The sequence below is a fragment of the Helianthus annuus genome, chromosome 8, assembly GCF_002127325.2.
Source record: "Helianthus annuus cultivar XRQ/B chromosome 8, HanXRQr2.0-SUNRISE, whole genome shotgun sequence".
Taxonomy (NCBI): Eukaryota; Viridiplantae; Streptophyta; class Magnoliopsida; order Asterales; family Asteraceae; genus Helianthus; species Helianthus annuus.
This window is the reverse complement of record NC_035440.2, coordinates 121,924,317-121,941,092: the sequence shown is the minus strand read 5'-3', so window position 1 is coordinate 121,941,092 and position 16,776 is coordinate 121,924,317. Positions and strand designations below refer to the sequence as shown.

The 16,776-nt window shown below is 34.6% G+C and overlaps 1 long non-coding RNA gene across 5 annotated transcripts; it reads right to left on the bottom strand.

Annotated features, from left to right (window-relative positions):
• Nucleotides 1-11,044: 11,044 nt before the first annotated feature.
• Nucleotides 11,045-13,673, bottom strand: LOC110905599. 5 transcript variants are annotated; one of them, XR_004863907.1, is made up of 6 exons: nucleotides 13,392-13,673; nucleotides 13,203-13,323; nucleotides 12,966-13,119; nucleotides 11,773-11,806; nucleotides 11,570-11,629; nucleotides 11,045-11,455 (listed from the first exon to the last, which is right to left on the bottom strand). It is a non-coding gene; the product is annotated as an uncharacterized LOC110905599 (long non-coding RNA). The 5 variants fall into 5 exon arrangements; XR_004863906.1 differs by having other exon boundaries at nucleotides 11,045-11,629; nucleotides 13,203-13,332; XR_004863905.1 differs by having other exon boundaries at nucleotides 11,046-11,629; nucleotides 11,745-11,806.
• Between the last annotated feature and the right edge of the window lie 3,103 nt (nucleotides 13,674-16,776).

The following is a 16,776-nucleotide window of genomic DNA, read 5'->3' as shown; positions in this document are numbered from 1 at the left end:
TTAATATGTCATATCCAGGAGCGGACCCAAGCCCACCTTAAGGTGGGCGGGCGCACCCCCGGGGAAAAAAAATTAGTGCTAATTTCCGTCGAAAATCCCGTCCGCACCCTTGGAATTTTTCGTCCGCACCCCTTGGAATTTTTCGACCGCACCCTTGAAATTTTTCGTCCGCACCCCTTAGGTAAAAAGTGTTATCAATTTATATTTTATATTTTTTTAGTAAACTTCTATTTTAAAAAAAATACTACCTAAATTATATAACTTTTAATACCTAACTAACTAAACCCAAATACCCATACCTTTACCCACTTATAATTCCTAACTAGTTAGCCCACTAAGTTTTAGCCCATTAACCAAACCCAACAATATTTCAAACTATAATAAAATAATTAAAGCCCAAAACTTTTAGAAATTCTCTCCCGCTCTCTCTCTCTCTCTTGCGTACCTGCACTGCCAACGAACAACATCACCCAACAACAACAGTCCAGCAGCCGGCGACCACCGTAATCAGCCACCATACCACCGTCGTTTGACACTAAATCTAACCGGAATCCGAACACGGGTAAGTTTCTTTGTTATTTTGATAACTTTGGTTGATATTATAGGAGAAAGAAGGGTAATAAAGTTGTTAAATAGGTTTGAAATTTTGTGTGTTTTGACGTTGTTTATTGTTGTTTAAATGATTTTTAGGGTGATTATGTTGTTTATATATTTTTAGATTATGGTGTTTATATGTTTTTAGGGTGATTACAACTTACGTTATGATTTCTAGGGCTTGAATAGTTGAAAATTAAAATTAAATTTGAAACATTATGTTATGGAGCGATAAACTTATGTTATATAGAGAAAGAATTGCTTAAGAATTTTAATTTTAGATGATGTTTTGGATAGATTTCAAAAAATGAAAACTCGTAGGGCGTCGATTTAATTATGTTTGTAAGGCTTGTCGGGGCGGTCACGTTATACAAAAGTATAACGCGTGGTAGATTGAAAATTCCCACCGCCGCCATATAATTAATGCGTGATGGCATTTTCTAAAGTATAACGCGTGGAAAAATTAATGCCATGATGGTTTGGTTTTGTGAGTGGAATTGTTGGTTGGGGGGAAATTGTTGGGTGTAGTGATAAGTGATGACCACTCCCACTAAAAAGGTTGTGAGTGATGGAAAAATGGTTGCTGACATGGCGGAACTTGATTGGTGCTTGTGAGTGATAAATTTTATCACTAGTGAACCACCCCCTCCCCTAACAAGGTTTGACATGTTTTTGATGATTATATAAATTTAGTTTGATGTTCGTTTGTTTTACATGATCCGACCCGACCCGATACGAACCGGTTTTTTACTTATATACCTAGGGGCCTAAAATTTTTAAAAATATTCCGCACCCCCATGAAAAAATTCCTGGGTCCGCCACTGGTCATATCCCAGTTTCAGCAAGTCCTTGGGCACCTCCCCAAAGAAGCTTTGAGTTAACACGAAGAACATTTAGTTATGCAACTTAGTTGATGTTAAAGATGTCTTTTATAGCTAATCTTTTTAACTCCTAAAATAGTTGATATTAAAGGTGTCTTTTATAGCTAATCTTTTCAACTCTTAAAATTACAAAGCCACACTTTATTATTCCTTCTCAACTATGGTTCAGAATTATGGATTTATAAGAAAAAATATATATATATAACCTTTTCTATATTTTTAGTTGCAACCATGTTATTCTTATCGGTTTCCTTGTTTAATATATGGTTCCGAATTATTGATTTATAGGAAAAATATATATAACCTTTTCTCTATAGTCGCAATTCATCATAATTGACAACTACTGATTTATTTTTCACATGAACATCGCCTTTTACATTTAACTTTAAGAGTAAATTATAATTTTGGCCGTTAGAGATTTAGTCAGTTTAACCATTTCAGCTTAAAAAACAATATTTAAACATGTCAAACTTTCAGGTTGCATTTTGTAACAGTTTTGTCCCCCTAACAATAACTATGTTACTTTATTTTATTACGTATAATGGTATTTTAGTACTTTATGTCTCAGGGGCTATTTATGTAAGTTATCATTTTTCTTTCAATATTTAAGAGATTGTTTATGTAATTACTCAAATTAACAGAAACCAAAACACAATCTCAGTCTCTAAAGAATTAGTTTTTTATTTGTATATATTAAGAAAATGTTTAATTTTTATTTTTTAAATTTTTTATTGTTATTTTGTTTTTATTATTTAGTTATTTTTACGATTATTTTCAATAAAACACATTTTAAATTGTGTTTTCTAAAAGTTTTTTTTATAAACGTATTTTATGATTGTTCAGTTTTCAAACTTCTTTTTAAACCGCTTATCATTTGTTAATATGGGAAAGGATCAAATATGAAGTTTATTTTGGCTAGAAAGTGTAGGAAGCAATAGGATTAGGACATATGGCAACATTTAAAATAAAGAAAAATGGTATTTTAGTCAATCCAACCCTTTCTTCTTCCTTTTCAAAACCCAGTAACTTCAAAACACACCATTTTCAAAACCCACCATCTTCAACCATTTCTTCACTTTCTATCTCAATAATCACTACATTATAGTGCGATTTTCATCACCATTCAATGATTCAAACACCCGATCAACGTGTTCTTCAATTTTTTTGAAGAAAACCCAGTTTAATTTCATACAAAATCTCGCTTTTTCCGGTGATTTTGAAGATAATCACTCGATCCGTTCGATTCGAGCGCTGATAAGTGTTTCAATCATTCAAAATTCGTCAATTGTTGAAGAAATCACTTCGATGCATGTAAGAAATTCTTTAATTTCATTTTTACGATCTGGCTTTTTGATTTAGTCATTGCGTTTTACGATCTTGGCGGGGTCCGGGGGCAGCGCCCTTGGTAGCGGGGTCCCAGGGGCGGCAGCCCCTGGCGGGGTCCAAGGGGCAGAGCCCCTGGCTGGGGTTGAGCTGTAAATTGCCTCTGGAAACTGCATTCGTAAACTGCATTTGTTCAGACAGTTCACAGCACAAACAATTCACAGCACAGACAAAACTATTATCATGGTTCAATACGTTTTAGAGAGAACACTTTTTTTTGGTGTTTTTAGGCAATTGCGTTTTAGAACTAAAACATTTTTATGTGTTTTCTGGCTATTGCGTTTTAGAAAAACACATTCTTAAAGTGTTTTTGGTGCATTGTGTTTTAGGTAAAACACTTTTTTAGGTGTTGTAAGTCCATTGCGTTTTACAGAGAACACTTTCTTTTGTTTTTTAGTCAATTGCGTTTTAGAATGAGTCATTTTTAAGTGTTTTATAGCCATTGCGTTTTACAAATAAGACATTTCTTTGTGTTTTTTGTGCATTGCGTTTTAGGTAAAACACTTTTTTATGTGTTTTCAGTCCATTGCGTTTTAGAAAACAGACATTTTAAGTGTTTTCTGGCCATTGCGTTTTAGAAATAAGACATTTGTTTGTGTTTTTTGTGCATTGCATTTTAGGTAAAACACATTTTTAAGTGTTTTTAGTCCATTGCGTGTTAGAAAGTACATTTTCTTTTGAGTTTTTAGGCTATTGCGTTTTAGAAATAAAACATTTCTTTGTGTTTTCTGGCCGTTGCGTTTTACAAATAAGACATTTCTTTTGTGTTTTTGGTGCATTGCGTTTTAGAAAAATGTCATTTTTTAGGTTTTTTTTTTCATTGCGTTTTACGTAACTGAGGGTTTTTCTATCGCGTTTTAAGCAACTGGGTTTTCAAAAAATTTTTTGAAAATATAGCAATAGTATACTCGTTTTAAAGATTAAAAAAGCTCGTTTTTTTGGTGCAATTTTTATAAAAAAAATAATGTTGTATGAAAGAGTTATTAACGTTTAAAAAATGGGAGGAATTGGAGGAGAGAGAAACTATTGCCTTGGATTGACTAGAATGCCCCTAAACAAACTCACGCGCCTCTTTTCTTTCCTTCAATTTCCATCTTTTAATCTTAGCTCTTGATTAACTAAATGAATGGTCAAGATCACTTCCTAGCCTTCTTAGCCAAATAAACTTCCTATTGTATCTCCACCCTTGTTAATATATCATTTACTTAAATAGTTTATTTGTTTAAAATCGTCCGTTTATTTAAAATAAAAAAAAACTTTTTTATAAACTTTTTCTATAAGCCTCTTTTTTAAAATGTTCGTTTTTTAAACGGTTTTGTTTTTAAAAATTTTAAGGAAGACGTTTATTAAAACGGAAGTTTTAGAAACAAGTAAAAATGATCAATTAAAAACAAACGATTTTAATAAACAAAAAGTTTAAAAAATAAAGAGTTTTAAACAAACAGACAGTTCTAAAAAATAAACGATATATTAACAAAAGATGAACGGTTTAAAAGAAGTTTAAAAAACAACGATCATAAAAGACGTTTATAAAAAAAGCTTTTAGAAAAGGCAAATTTACTTATTTAAAATGAGTTTTATTAAACAATAATAGTAAAAGTAACTAAATAATAAAAAAAATAACAGTAAAAAAGTTTAAAAAAAATAAAATATTTTATAATATATTCAAATAAAAAAACCATCCTACAGAGAATGAAGAATTCTGTGATGGTTTGATTTTTTTTAATGTAAGTAATTACATAAATAATATCTTAAATATTAAAAAACATTATAACTTATACGTATAAATAACGCTAAGACATAAAAGTACTACAATACTAATATACTTAACAAAATAAAGTAACATTATTAGTGTTACGGGCCAAAACTATTACAAAATGCAACGTGAAGGTTGGATATGTCAAATGATTCATTTTTGGCCAAAATGGTTTAACCGGCTAAACCTCAGATACCAACATAGTAATTTACACTAACTTTAATAAACAAGTTACTTATTATAGTAACTAGCATTAAACCCCGCACGCGTTGCGGCACGCTAAACTGGATAGTTTCTATAAACTTTATTATGTATAAGTTACATCTTAACTTGAGAATGCTTTGCCCGTCACCAAAACGCACAATGTTAACAATCTGATTTTGCCAACTTCTTACACTTGCCTTCAAAAACAAATATCATCATTTAATGACAATTCTCATACATCAACATGAGACCTTGAACCAAAAAAACAACTTGCCACTCATTGAGACCTTGAAACCAAAACAACTAAGCGGCATCCTGGTTTTGTTCTCGCCTTAGGCTAAATACACATGACCCGACCACAAATTGTCTCTCGTCTCTATGTCGTTGGTTGGGCCTGGTGGGTGCTGCTTCATGACTACATTTGGCCAGTGTCTTCTAAATAGTATGCCCTGCATTAATCGGACACGGTCTTCAGTATTCCCTGCTTTAAATCGGACACGATCTTCAGTACCCCCCGCTTTAATCGGACACGGTCTTCAGCACTGGCTGTTGATGTCTGTCGTTAGTGACATGCAAAAACCAACTAAACCAGTAGATAGGGTAAGTCGGATATCGAACCAGAGGAGGATTGTGGAAAGTGTATAATGCTCAGTTTTGATTAACTACTATTAAAAAGTAAAACTCAATTGTTGGATTTGATTGATTAAAAGAATTATCTAAGTTAACGAACAAAAACTAAGATTTGAATTAATAGGTAAGAAAATGGTTCCTCCATATTTCAGGTTTTGCAGTTAGTTTCCACTTTGTGTCTAATCGTAACCTACATAGACATAGGTATTAAACTCGATTAATTAATTGTGATAACCAACGACTAAGTACTCCAGTCAATACATAACGGGAGGTTATCGAATGATTATCAATTACAATTTACAAACCCTAGCCCCATGTCAAATATATCCCAATTACTAGAACTCTCGGGAACTGAATGCTTAGAAAATAAGATTTAAATAAACGTAACTGTTTACAACCAATAAACCAAATCAAGGTGAAAAGCATCGAATGCTTAGATCACCAAGTTAAAACGATTGTATCAAACACATAGTTTCATCTAACTTACAAAAACCCTCCATCCGGAGGAAACCATAAGAGTTTTAACCGATTATGTGGTAAGATTGATCTTCGTAGGCTTCTCTCTTCTCCGTGCCCCTCCTGTCTGCCGTCGAAGATGATGATCGTTTTTGATATATCAAAATTGATCCCCTCACGTGATTGATGATGTTATTAATATCCTCAAACCCTCAGGTGCATGTGGATGAAACTGTGCAAAAAGCCCCCCTCACGTGATTGATGATGTTATGTTGAGCTCTCTATTAATCCTTCTCAATATGGCGGCTCAATCAATGTTCCAACATGTTCGTCCTTTATAATCAGCCGTAACTTACGTTTGCGAACCGTAAGTTACGGTCCGTAATTTCTGTTTATTTTGTCTTCGCCCAACCATAAGCTACGAGTTAAGACCGTAGCTTACGTTCTAAACTTGCTGTTGTTGTTCAAGACCTGTCCGTATGCTACACTAGATAACCCGTAAGCTACGTTTCATCCTTTGGCTCCTTGTTTCTCATACATTCAACTTTCAACTAATGACATCCAGGCCCCTCAACTTTATTGTATCGTGTTTCTTGTGTTTTCAAGCTATAGCTCGACCCGAACAAGTTCCGAATAATGCAAACCCTCATGATAAACATCCTTGCTTGTTCCGTTTTATCATTAAACTCTCTAATCTGCGTCATATTACGCGTTTTCCTGTAAAAACAAAAACACACGTAGTGAACATATTCCATGTACATAATCACTTAAACGACAATAAATCACACAAGATAAGCACGTTAACACTCGGGTTTCACACCCTCCATCACATCCCCACACTTATCATTGATTGTCCTTAAGCAACCATTCCAAACATTATTCTCCTTATTAACAGATCAACATTGAATCCCTTACCGAATCAACAGTTTAAGGTCCTAAGTCATACCCGTCCCATAGACTGACACAATCGAGATTGACAATCTGACAGATAAATGATATGCATTTAAAACAGCTTAAGACTTGCCTAACTAAAACTAACATGCTTACATTACTACACACATGCCACACGCCTCTCACAATAATCACTCCTCTCGGTTTATCAAGACTAGCGTGTAATGTGCTAGGATATTTCACTCAAAACCAAATATACTACCTTACAATCATAAGCTTGTATGGCAATCACACCTCCACTGTATCAACTAACGTAACACATATCAAAAGAACTTTGGGTTTTGGGTTAAGGGTAAAGGTAAGGAAATATTTTTGGCTTTTTTATATTTATTTGGCAAGCACAAATGAACATACCAAACCATGACAACTTATTCACAATAACTACTAACTTTGGGTTATTTTTCGACCCATTTATTTACACGAGCATAACAATGATTTTTTTTTCTTTTTCTTTCTTTTCTTCCTTTTTTTTTCTCTTTTTTTTTCATAACATACTTCTAAACATACTTGTCATTCATGGTTGGTAATCAAACGGGTTAAACAAGGTGTAGCAAACGAAAGGTATAAGGCTCAACATGGTTAACTAAGGTGGGTTGGATAAACAATCAACAGATAACACAATGAAAGGATCCTAATGCCTTTATCATCTATGTGTAAACGCTAAAGCACAGTCTCGGTACGTATCAAACCACACAAGTTCTAATGCAAAGCAACATATGGCCTACACTCAACAAATGAACATTTATTGCAAATTCATCTAACAACCTAGTAGGCTCAAATATCTCACCGAACAAAAGGAATATAGGTTGCCGACACGTAGCATGTGGAATTCCTAAAGCATGTTACCCCTAGTTAGGCATCTCTTTTTAATTATTCTCTAAAACTTGTCAGAAAAACTCTCACGAAACTTAAAGGGACAACCATGACTAGGGATCTAAGTTAGTTTAATATCAGTAGGAACCCTTTAGCGATTGAAAATATTGGTTTTCATGTAGTTTTAGCATAATTGAGACAAAAAATTTTAAATTTTTCAATTTTTACCAATTTCAACCAATTCAAGCATTTAAGATCATCAATCCTACCAACCCTCTCTCGAGTTACCGCATCCCCACACTTGGGATACATTGTCCCCAATGTATGGTGCAATTTATAATCTAACTCGAGAAATACCACCTACAGACCATGAACGGCTAATAACCAACTCGACTCAACACAAGGAAACCACTCCCAACACAAAAATTTCACACCACCAAATACACGAAAACAAATAAAACATAAGATAGATAAACACATGCACCTGATCAGAAAACAAGTGAGTGTCTGTATTGGTGTAGCTGATGCGATCTAACCGGAACATACGCCCCTCATAGATTCTTTGAGATCTCACCGGGGATGTTGCCAAACATCCCCACACTTGATTCATTGCATCCGTGGAGATGGAACGTAGAAACCTGTCAAAACACAAACACACCAAAACGAAACAAAAACAAAGTACAAACTCTACATCCTCGGGCTGCCTCCCGAGAGCGCTAAGTTTTAGGTCTTCAGCCAGACCGTACCTGCTATGCGCTACGGTGGTCTCAATGCACACTTACCCACAACATTTCCCATGAATGCATGGAAATTTACATGCCATCTCCATAAATTCGTCAGTATAATTGGCATGTTCAGACTGCACCTGCGGGTTTCGCTAATCCACTTCATGCAATATACCCTGATGTCTTGTTGTTTCACCCTTCTCATCTTCTTCCTCGAACCCTCTTCCCCACACTTATTAATTTGAATGATTGATATGGGGAGAGGTTCGGTACACGCATTCATCTCATCAGACTGCTCTGCCTCCTCATCCTCACACACCATCTGATCCATCAGTGACTCTTCATCAGATAAAGGATTCATTGGTGTGGTATTATCCTCCACAACCTCCTCCTCCATGTGAGAATAATCTCTAATATCAACAGGTAATGGTGAGAGACGCTCTTCTATTTCTATCTTCATTTTTAACTTTTGACACTTGGAAACTAGGCAGCTGATTCGATCTTCATCGGAAAGGTTGGGTGCTAATAAATACTGCTCGAGTTTGGACAAACTCGCTTCCAACATAGCAAGCTTTTTCTCCTCCTCGGTCTGATAAGCATAGACACCCTCGGGCTCAGGATATTCCTCGGGATGATACTGTCGGTATCCCTGATACGGACTTGAGATGTACGCATCCATCATTTTTTTATTCCAATACTCTGGATTTTCCAAATACACCGCGCACACATCTTCATAAACAGAAGTATGATTACGACCGCAACAGAAACATCGTCCATCCGTCCTTGGTTCATAATAAGCATCCTCGTCCCGATCCCATCCGTCAGAGTAATAATCATCCTCCATCTCTAGGTCATAATCATCAGCGTATGATGGAGGTGGAAGCTGTGAAACATAAGACACCGGTTTTCCATGTGCTCTCCTGTAGTGGGCCTCGTGGCAACCGATACACGGATGGCGTGGACCCCCGCACAATATACACGTAGAAAAGCTGAAATTTGTGTAATGCTCTGTCATCTTGCACAACACAACTCAATTACCAAGTGTAAATCACGAACATCAAAGAAAAATCTTTTTGGGATTTTTAAATTTATTTTTTTTAATTTTTAAAATTTTTTTTTTACTAAAACTTAACACTAAACACTTTGCGCACGCCTCCCCGGCAACGGCGCCATTTTGATGTCTGTCGTTAGTGACATGCAAAAACTAACTAAACCAGTAGATAGGGTAAGTCGGATATCGAACCAGAGGAGGATTGTGGAAAGTGTATAATGCTCAGTTTTGATTAACAACTATTAAAAAGTAAAACTCAATTGTTGGATTTAATTGATTAAAAGAATTATCTAAGTTAACGAACAAAAACTAAGATTTGAATCAATAGGTAAGAAAATGGTTCCTCCAGATTTCAGGTTTTGCAGTTAGTTTCCACTTTGTGTTTAATCGTAACCTATATAGACATAGGTATTAAACTCGATTAATTAATTGTGATAACCAACGACTAAGTACTCCGGTCAATACATAACGGGAGGTTATCGAATGATTATCAATTACAATTTACAAACCCTAACCCCATGTCAAATATATCCCAATTACTGGAACTCTCGGGAACTGAATGCTTAGAAATTAAGGTTTAAATAAACGTAACTGTTTACAACCAATAAATCAAATCAAGGTGAAAAGCATCGAATGCTTAGATCACCAAGTTAAAACGATTGTATCAAACACATAGTTTCATCTAACTTACAAAAACCCTCCATCCGGAGGAAACCATAAGAGTTTTAACCGATCATGTGGTAAGATTGATCTTCGTAGGCTTCTCTCTTCTCCGTGCCCCTCCTGTCTGCCATCGAAGATGATGATCGTTTTTGATATATCAAAATTGATCCCCTCACGTGATTGATGATGTTATTAATATCCTCAAACCCTCAGGTGCATGTGGATGAAACTGTGCAAAAAGCCCCCCTCACGTGATTGATGATGTTATGTTGAGCTCTCTATTAATCCTTCTCAATATGGCGGCTCAATCAATGTTCCAACATGTGCATCCTTTATAATCAGCTGTAACTTACGTTTGCGAACCGTAAGTTACGGTCCGTAATTTCTGTTTATTTTGTCTTCGCCCAACCGTAAGCTACGAGTTAAGACCGTAGCTTACGTTCTAAACTTGCTGTTGTTGTTCCATACCTGTCCGTATGCTACACTAGATAACCCATAAGCTACGTTTCATCCTTTGGCCCCTTGTTTCTCATACATTCAACTTTCAACTAATGACATCCAAGCCCCTCAACTTCATTGTATCGTGTTTCTTGTGTTTTCAAGCTATAGCTCGACCCGAACAAGTTCCGAATAATGCAAACCCTCATGATAAACATCCTTGCTTGTTCCGTTTTATCATTAAACTCTCTAATCTGCGTCGTATTACGCGTTTTCTTGTAAAAACAAAAACACACGTAGTGAACATATTCCATGTACATAATCACTTAAACGACAATAAATCACACCAGATAAGCACGTTAACACTCAGGTTTCACACCCTCCATCAGTTGTCTGCTTCCATCTCCGTTAGATTGTTAAGGTTTTACACACTCAAAACAGAGTTTAGACTTTCAGTCCATTTGACCCGTGTCATTTTCCTATTACCTTCCCGTTACCTGTTTGACCCATTAGAGACATAACCCAAATCGGCCCATTTATAAGTACAGGAGGTCGAAAACACTTTTTTAATCAGAAAATTATTAATTAACTGAGAAGCTAGCCTTTTCGGTTTCCGAGAGCTTGTCGAAAACAACATACTTGCAATCTGAAAGAAGTCCAAGATCTTATCCCACAACATTAAACACAACACTGTCTTTTTTCTAAAATTGAGGGCAATACAAGTATAACTTGTTGTCATTTGTCACACATCTTGTAACATGCTCAACAACAACTTCCCACATCTATCACACATCTTTTAGCTAAATTTATATTTGATCTATTTGAAATAAACACAACCCAAATTGACCCGTCCTGCCAAGGTTCAATTTTGTTTTGCATCTGTTTTCTTGCAGCGCTATCCCCGGCATCTCTGGCGAGAATACAACGTGAAAGATTAGCATTTTCCAGTAACGATTTAGGCCAACTCTCTTCAACATCAAGAAAGTTGAGCACATGAAAGAAATCATTATATTTCACAGGGTACCGGTGCTCCGATGCAAGACGGTAATCAACATCGGTAGACACTTTCCTCGCCATCCAACACCTGTAGAATTATATAGATTAATGAATCATTTTTTTGTTGCAAGTTATAATTTATAAATAAAAACCTTATTGAGTAATAGCAACAATAATCATAAATAAAGAGGAGAATCAGTAACCCTAATTGAAATTGCTTGCTAATCCAACCTTTTGCCTTAGTATCTTCAGCAAGTTTGTAAGCCTACAAAATACACAACCTAGCATATAAATGATCATCTACATCCATATCAGATGCATTAATATAACACATATATCTGTGATAGTAACTGCAAAATGCCCAAATCTAGTTCTGAGATCATACTTATCTTGATCTAAGATAACTTTCTCTTATGTAGATGAATAATCATATTACAATAGCTGTTCTAAAGTGATGGTTGTTAATAACAATATTATACTTATCATACTTATCTTGATCTAAGATAACTTGCTCTTATGTAGATGAATAATCATATTACAATAGATGTTCTAAAGTGATGGTTGTTAATAACAATATTATTAAAATTAATGCATGTTCATCCCCCAAATGTAAAGATTGAGTAGTTCATAACATGAAAGGAATAACACAATTTTAATAATATTAACAGTTCATCACCACTTAAGCAAGACTTATGCTACTTCAAACATGTGGCTATACCGAGGAAGTTTACTATCTCTGTCATCATTAAACTTCATTTTATAAATTTTCTTTAGTGTTATTGAACAAAATTTTTTAACTAATTATGGTTTTAAAAATATTTAAATTAATGGTCTTCAATTCTTGAACCACTAATGACAATTTCTACAACCCCATGACACTAATATAACAAAAAGAAGAGTTTGACTTTGAATGTTAGCTAAACTTCAAGTTGTAAAGCAGTTTATTTTCTGAAGCAAAATATATTATGAGACATTCAACGCATTAAAACAAACTTTACTTGAATGGAGATAGTATCTTCTTTATCGATGGTGACAACAAAATGAGACAATATGTTTTCAAAAAATGATACGAAACACCAACTAATCCAAATTCATAACCGATTACCTGATAAGTTCAGTACACGGTTTGAAAAATTGATTAAAATTAATCTGATCTTAGATACATAACTTTAAAGAGTTCAATACATGATTCAGAGATGAAAACATGCATTTAAATGAGTGAATATCACCAAGAACCCACACAGGCATTTAAACTAAGAGTTGGTGTGCATGATTTTACATTGCAAATGATACACTACTTTTACACATTTTAGTTTTTTGTTGAACAAAAATCAAGTATTAACGACAGAAAAGTTAAGAGAGCCCCACATAATATAGTGAGCCAACAACCGTATACACAGGAAGTGAACAAAAGAGAAACTCACCTCATCTTTGGACGATTTTATGAGAGCTCTAACATGTGTTTATTTGCACGAAGTCTGAGAAGAATCAATCAAGAAAATGGACGATGAGATGCTACAGCGAGATAAAGGATTTAGGAGTGGACTAGAGCATACCGATCCAGTAAAAAAAATCGATCTAAAATTCAAAATCACAAATTCAATTTAGCAATTTCACTCGTATCCATGGTTTACAAAAATAAAAAATGACGTTTGAATTACCAATCAGAGTCAAGTTCAATCGACTATGAAGTGGTGAGTCCTCACAACACTTGGCCTGGCCAATATCAGCGAAACTGGTTCAAGTCAAAGACGATGACAACAACCACCGCCGTGAAACCACCTACAGTCACTGGAATTAGCTTTAGATGTATACATAACTTAATCCAAAGATCGGTGTCGAAAACTTACCTTCTTTGCCTCAGCCCTCTTTTGCTCCAGGTCCGGCGACCTGGAGAAAACCAAGCCAGACGTACCACAATAACCTAGCAGACGGCCGGAAGTTATGGCCGATTGGCACCAGGCAAGGATCCCGATCGCCCTTCTCTCTTTATTCTAGCTTCGCTTTCTCTCTCTTTCTCAATACGTTCAATGTTTGTTTTTTAAGAATGCTGGGAGGAGCCACATGTGGATCTGGTAGTAACGTGGAGAGAGCAAAAGGCACAAAAAGAGACCGCCCAGAAAGTCCAATTAGAAAACATCACGTCAAATGACTATTCATTCAACTTGCTTATTATCATATATAGATTATACGTTTTTTAATATCGTTATTTTTTGGTTCAAAATTTTAAACTTTCAGTTTTACAAAACTTTCAATTAGGGGTGTGCACGGTTCGGTTCGGTTCGGGTTTTGAGCAAAACTAAAACCGAAACCGAAATGTCGGTTTTCGGTTTTTGAAAACCGTTCGGTTTCGGTTTTTTCGGGTTTTACATCGGTTCGGTTCGGTTTTTTGACTATTTCGGTTTTTGAAACAAAATATGTAAGATTATAAAATAAAAGATATAATTTAAAATTTAAGGATCTTTCTTATATATTTACATCTAAGTTATTATATTTAGCCTTTTTAATTAATAATGTTCACCTAAACCTAATCTTCTAATATATTTTTATGTTTCTCTGAAGTTTTTATCAAGATATTTTCTTTTATAATACTTTGTAGATTATTTAATTTTTATATTAAATTTTGTTATTTGTTGTAGGCAATAAATAAATCATCTCAATTATAAACAAACATGTTAATGTTTTTATTATAAATACTTAATATTCAAGAAAAAAATTAATAATTTCTAGTAGCATAAGTTAAATACTTAAACAACTTAAACTTAAACGTAAAAGTTTTTTTTCGTTTCGGTTTGGTTCGGTTTTTTTTCGGTTATTGAAGATCGTTATCCAAAAACCGAACCGAAATTTTCGCTTATTAAAAATCCGAAATCCGAACCGTCGGTTTTTGTTTCGGTTCGGTTTTTTTCGGTTCGGTTACGGTTCAGTTATTTCGGTTTTCTGCTCACCCCTACTTTCAATATCATAAAATTTTATATTTTATTAATGTTTAAAATTATATAATATGTATATATTTCAATAAGTCTAATAAGGGAAAATATCAAATAGAAAGTTTATTTTGTCTAGGAAGTGAAGGAAGCAATAGGACTAGGACATGTGGCAACATTTAAAATAAAGAAAAAGGGTATTTTAGTCAATCCAACCCTTTCTTCTTCCTTTTCAAAACCCACTAACTTCAAAACCCACCATTTTCAAAACCCACCATCTTCAACCATTTCTTCACTTTCTATCTCAATAATCACTACATTATAGTGCGATTTTTCATCACCAATCAATGATTCAAACACCCGATCAACGTGTTCTTCATTTTTTTTTGAAGAAAACCCAATTTAATTTCATACAAAATCTCGTTTTTTCCGGTGATTTTGAAGATAATCTCCCGATCCGTTCGATTCGAGGGCTGATAAGTGTTTCAATCATTCAGAAATCGTCAATTGTTGAAGAAATCACTTCGATCCATGTAAGAAATTCTTTAATTTCATTTTTACGATCTTGGTTTTTGATTTAGTCATTGCGTTTTACGATCTTGGCGGGGGTCCGGGGGCAGCGCCCCTGGTAGCGGGATCCCAGGGGCGGCAGCCCCTGGCGGGGTCCAAGGGGCAGAACCCTGGCTGGGGTCGAGCTGCTGTAATAAAAATGCATCAGAAAAATTATTTTTCTGTAAATTGCCTCTGGAAACTGCATTGGTCCAGACAGTTCACAGCACAGACAAAACTATTGTCATGGTTCAATTGCGTTTTAGAACTAAAACATTTCTATGTGTTTTCTGGCCATTGCGTTTTAGAAAAACACATTCTTGAAGTGTTTTTGGTGCATTGCGTTTTAGGTAAAACACTTTTTTAGGTGTTTTCAGTCCATTGCGTTTTACAGAGAACACTTTCTTTTGTTTTTTAGGCAATTGTGTTTTAGAATGAGTCATTTTTAAGTGTTTTCTAGCCATTGCGTTTTACAAATAAAACATTTCTTTGAGTTTTTGGTGCATTGCGTTTTAGGTAAAACACTTTTTATGTGTTTTCAGTCCATTGCGTTTTAGAAAACAGACATTTTAAGTATTTTATGGCCATTGCGTTTTACAAATAAGACATTTCTTTGTGTTTTTGGTACATTGCGTTTTTTGTAAAAACACTTTTTTATGTGTTTTTAGTCCATTGCGTTTTAGAAAACAGACATTTTAAGTGTTTTCTGGCCATTGCGTTTTAGAAATAAGACATTTGTTTGTGTTTTTGGTGCATTGCGTTTTAGGTAAAACACATTTTTATGTGTTTTTAGTCCATTGCGTTTTAGAAAGTACATTTTCTTTTGAGTTTTTAGGCTATTGCGTTTTAGAAATAAGACATTTCTTTGTGTTTTCTGGCCATTGCGTTTTACAATTAAGTCATTTCTTTGTGTTTTTGGTGCATTGCGTTTTAGAAAAATGTCATTTTTAGGGTTTTTTTTCATTACGTTTTACGTAACTGGGGGTTTTTCTATTGCGTTTTACGCAACTGGGTTTTAAATTTTTTTTTTTCAAAATATAGCAATAGTATACTCGTTTTAAATATAAAAAATGCTCGTTTTTTGGTGCAATTTTTATAAAAAAATAATGTCGTATGAAAGAGTTATTAACGTTTAAAAAATGAGGGGGGAATTGGAGAAGAGAGAAACTATTGAATTGGATTGACTAGAATACCCTAAACAAACTCACGCGACTCTTTTCTTCCCTTCAATTTCTTTGATTTAATCTTAGCCCTTGATTAACTAAATGTATGGTTAAGATCACTTCCTAGCTTTACTAGCCAAATAAACTTTCTATTGTATCTCCACCCAGTCTAATAAAACCAATTTTAAAAGTACATAAAACATATAAATATATAAACTAAATACCTACACACTTTTAAAATATAAATAAAAAAAATACAAACAAAATACCTAACACTCACCAACACATCCCCAAACGTCCCCACAAACAAATTCACAATGGATTTCCACAAACAACTCATGGATGGCGCCTCGCAATGAGGCCATGTGTGGAAAAAGGCTCACGGAGGTGCGTTGTGGATGACTGGATGCTCTAGCAAGGTCATGTGATATTTTGATGTTTTTTGTACTTGGTATTTGATGATATTCCATCTGATTCGGAGAGACAACACAGATGCTAACTAACAAATTGAATCAGACATATAGAGTGATTCGGCGAGGAATTGATGATGAAAGTATAGTGATACTGGTGGTGGTGGTGATGGTGATGATGATGAT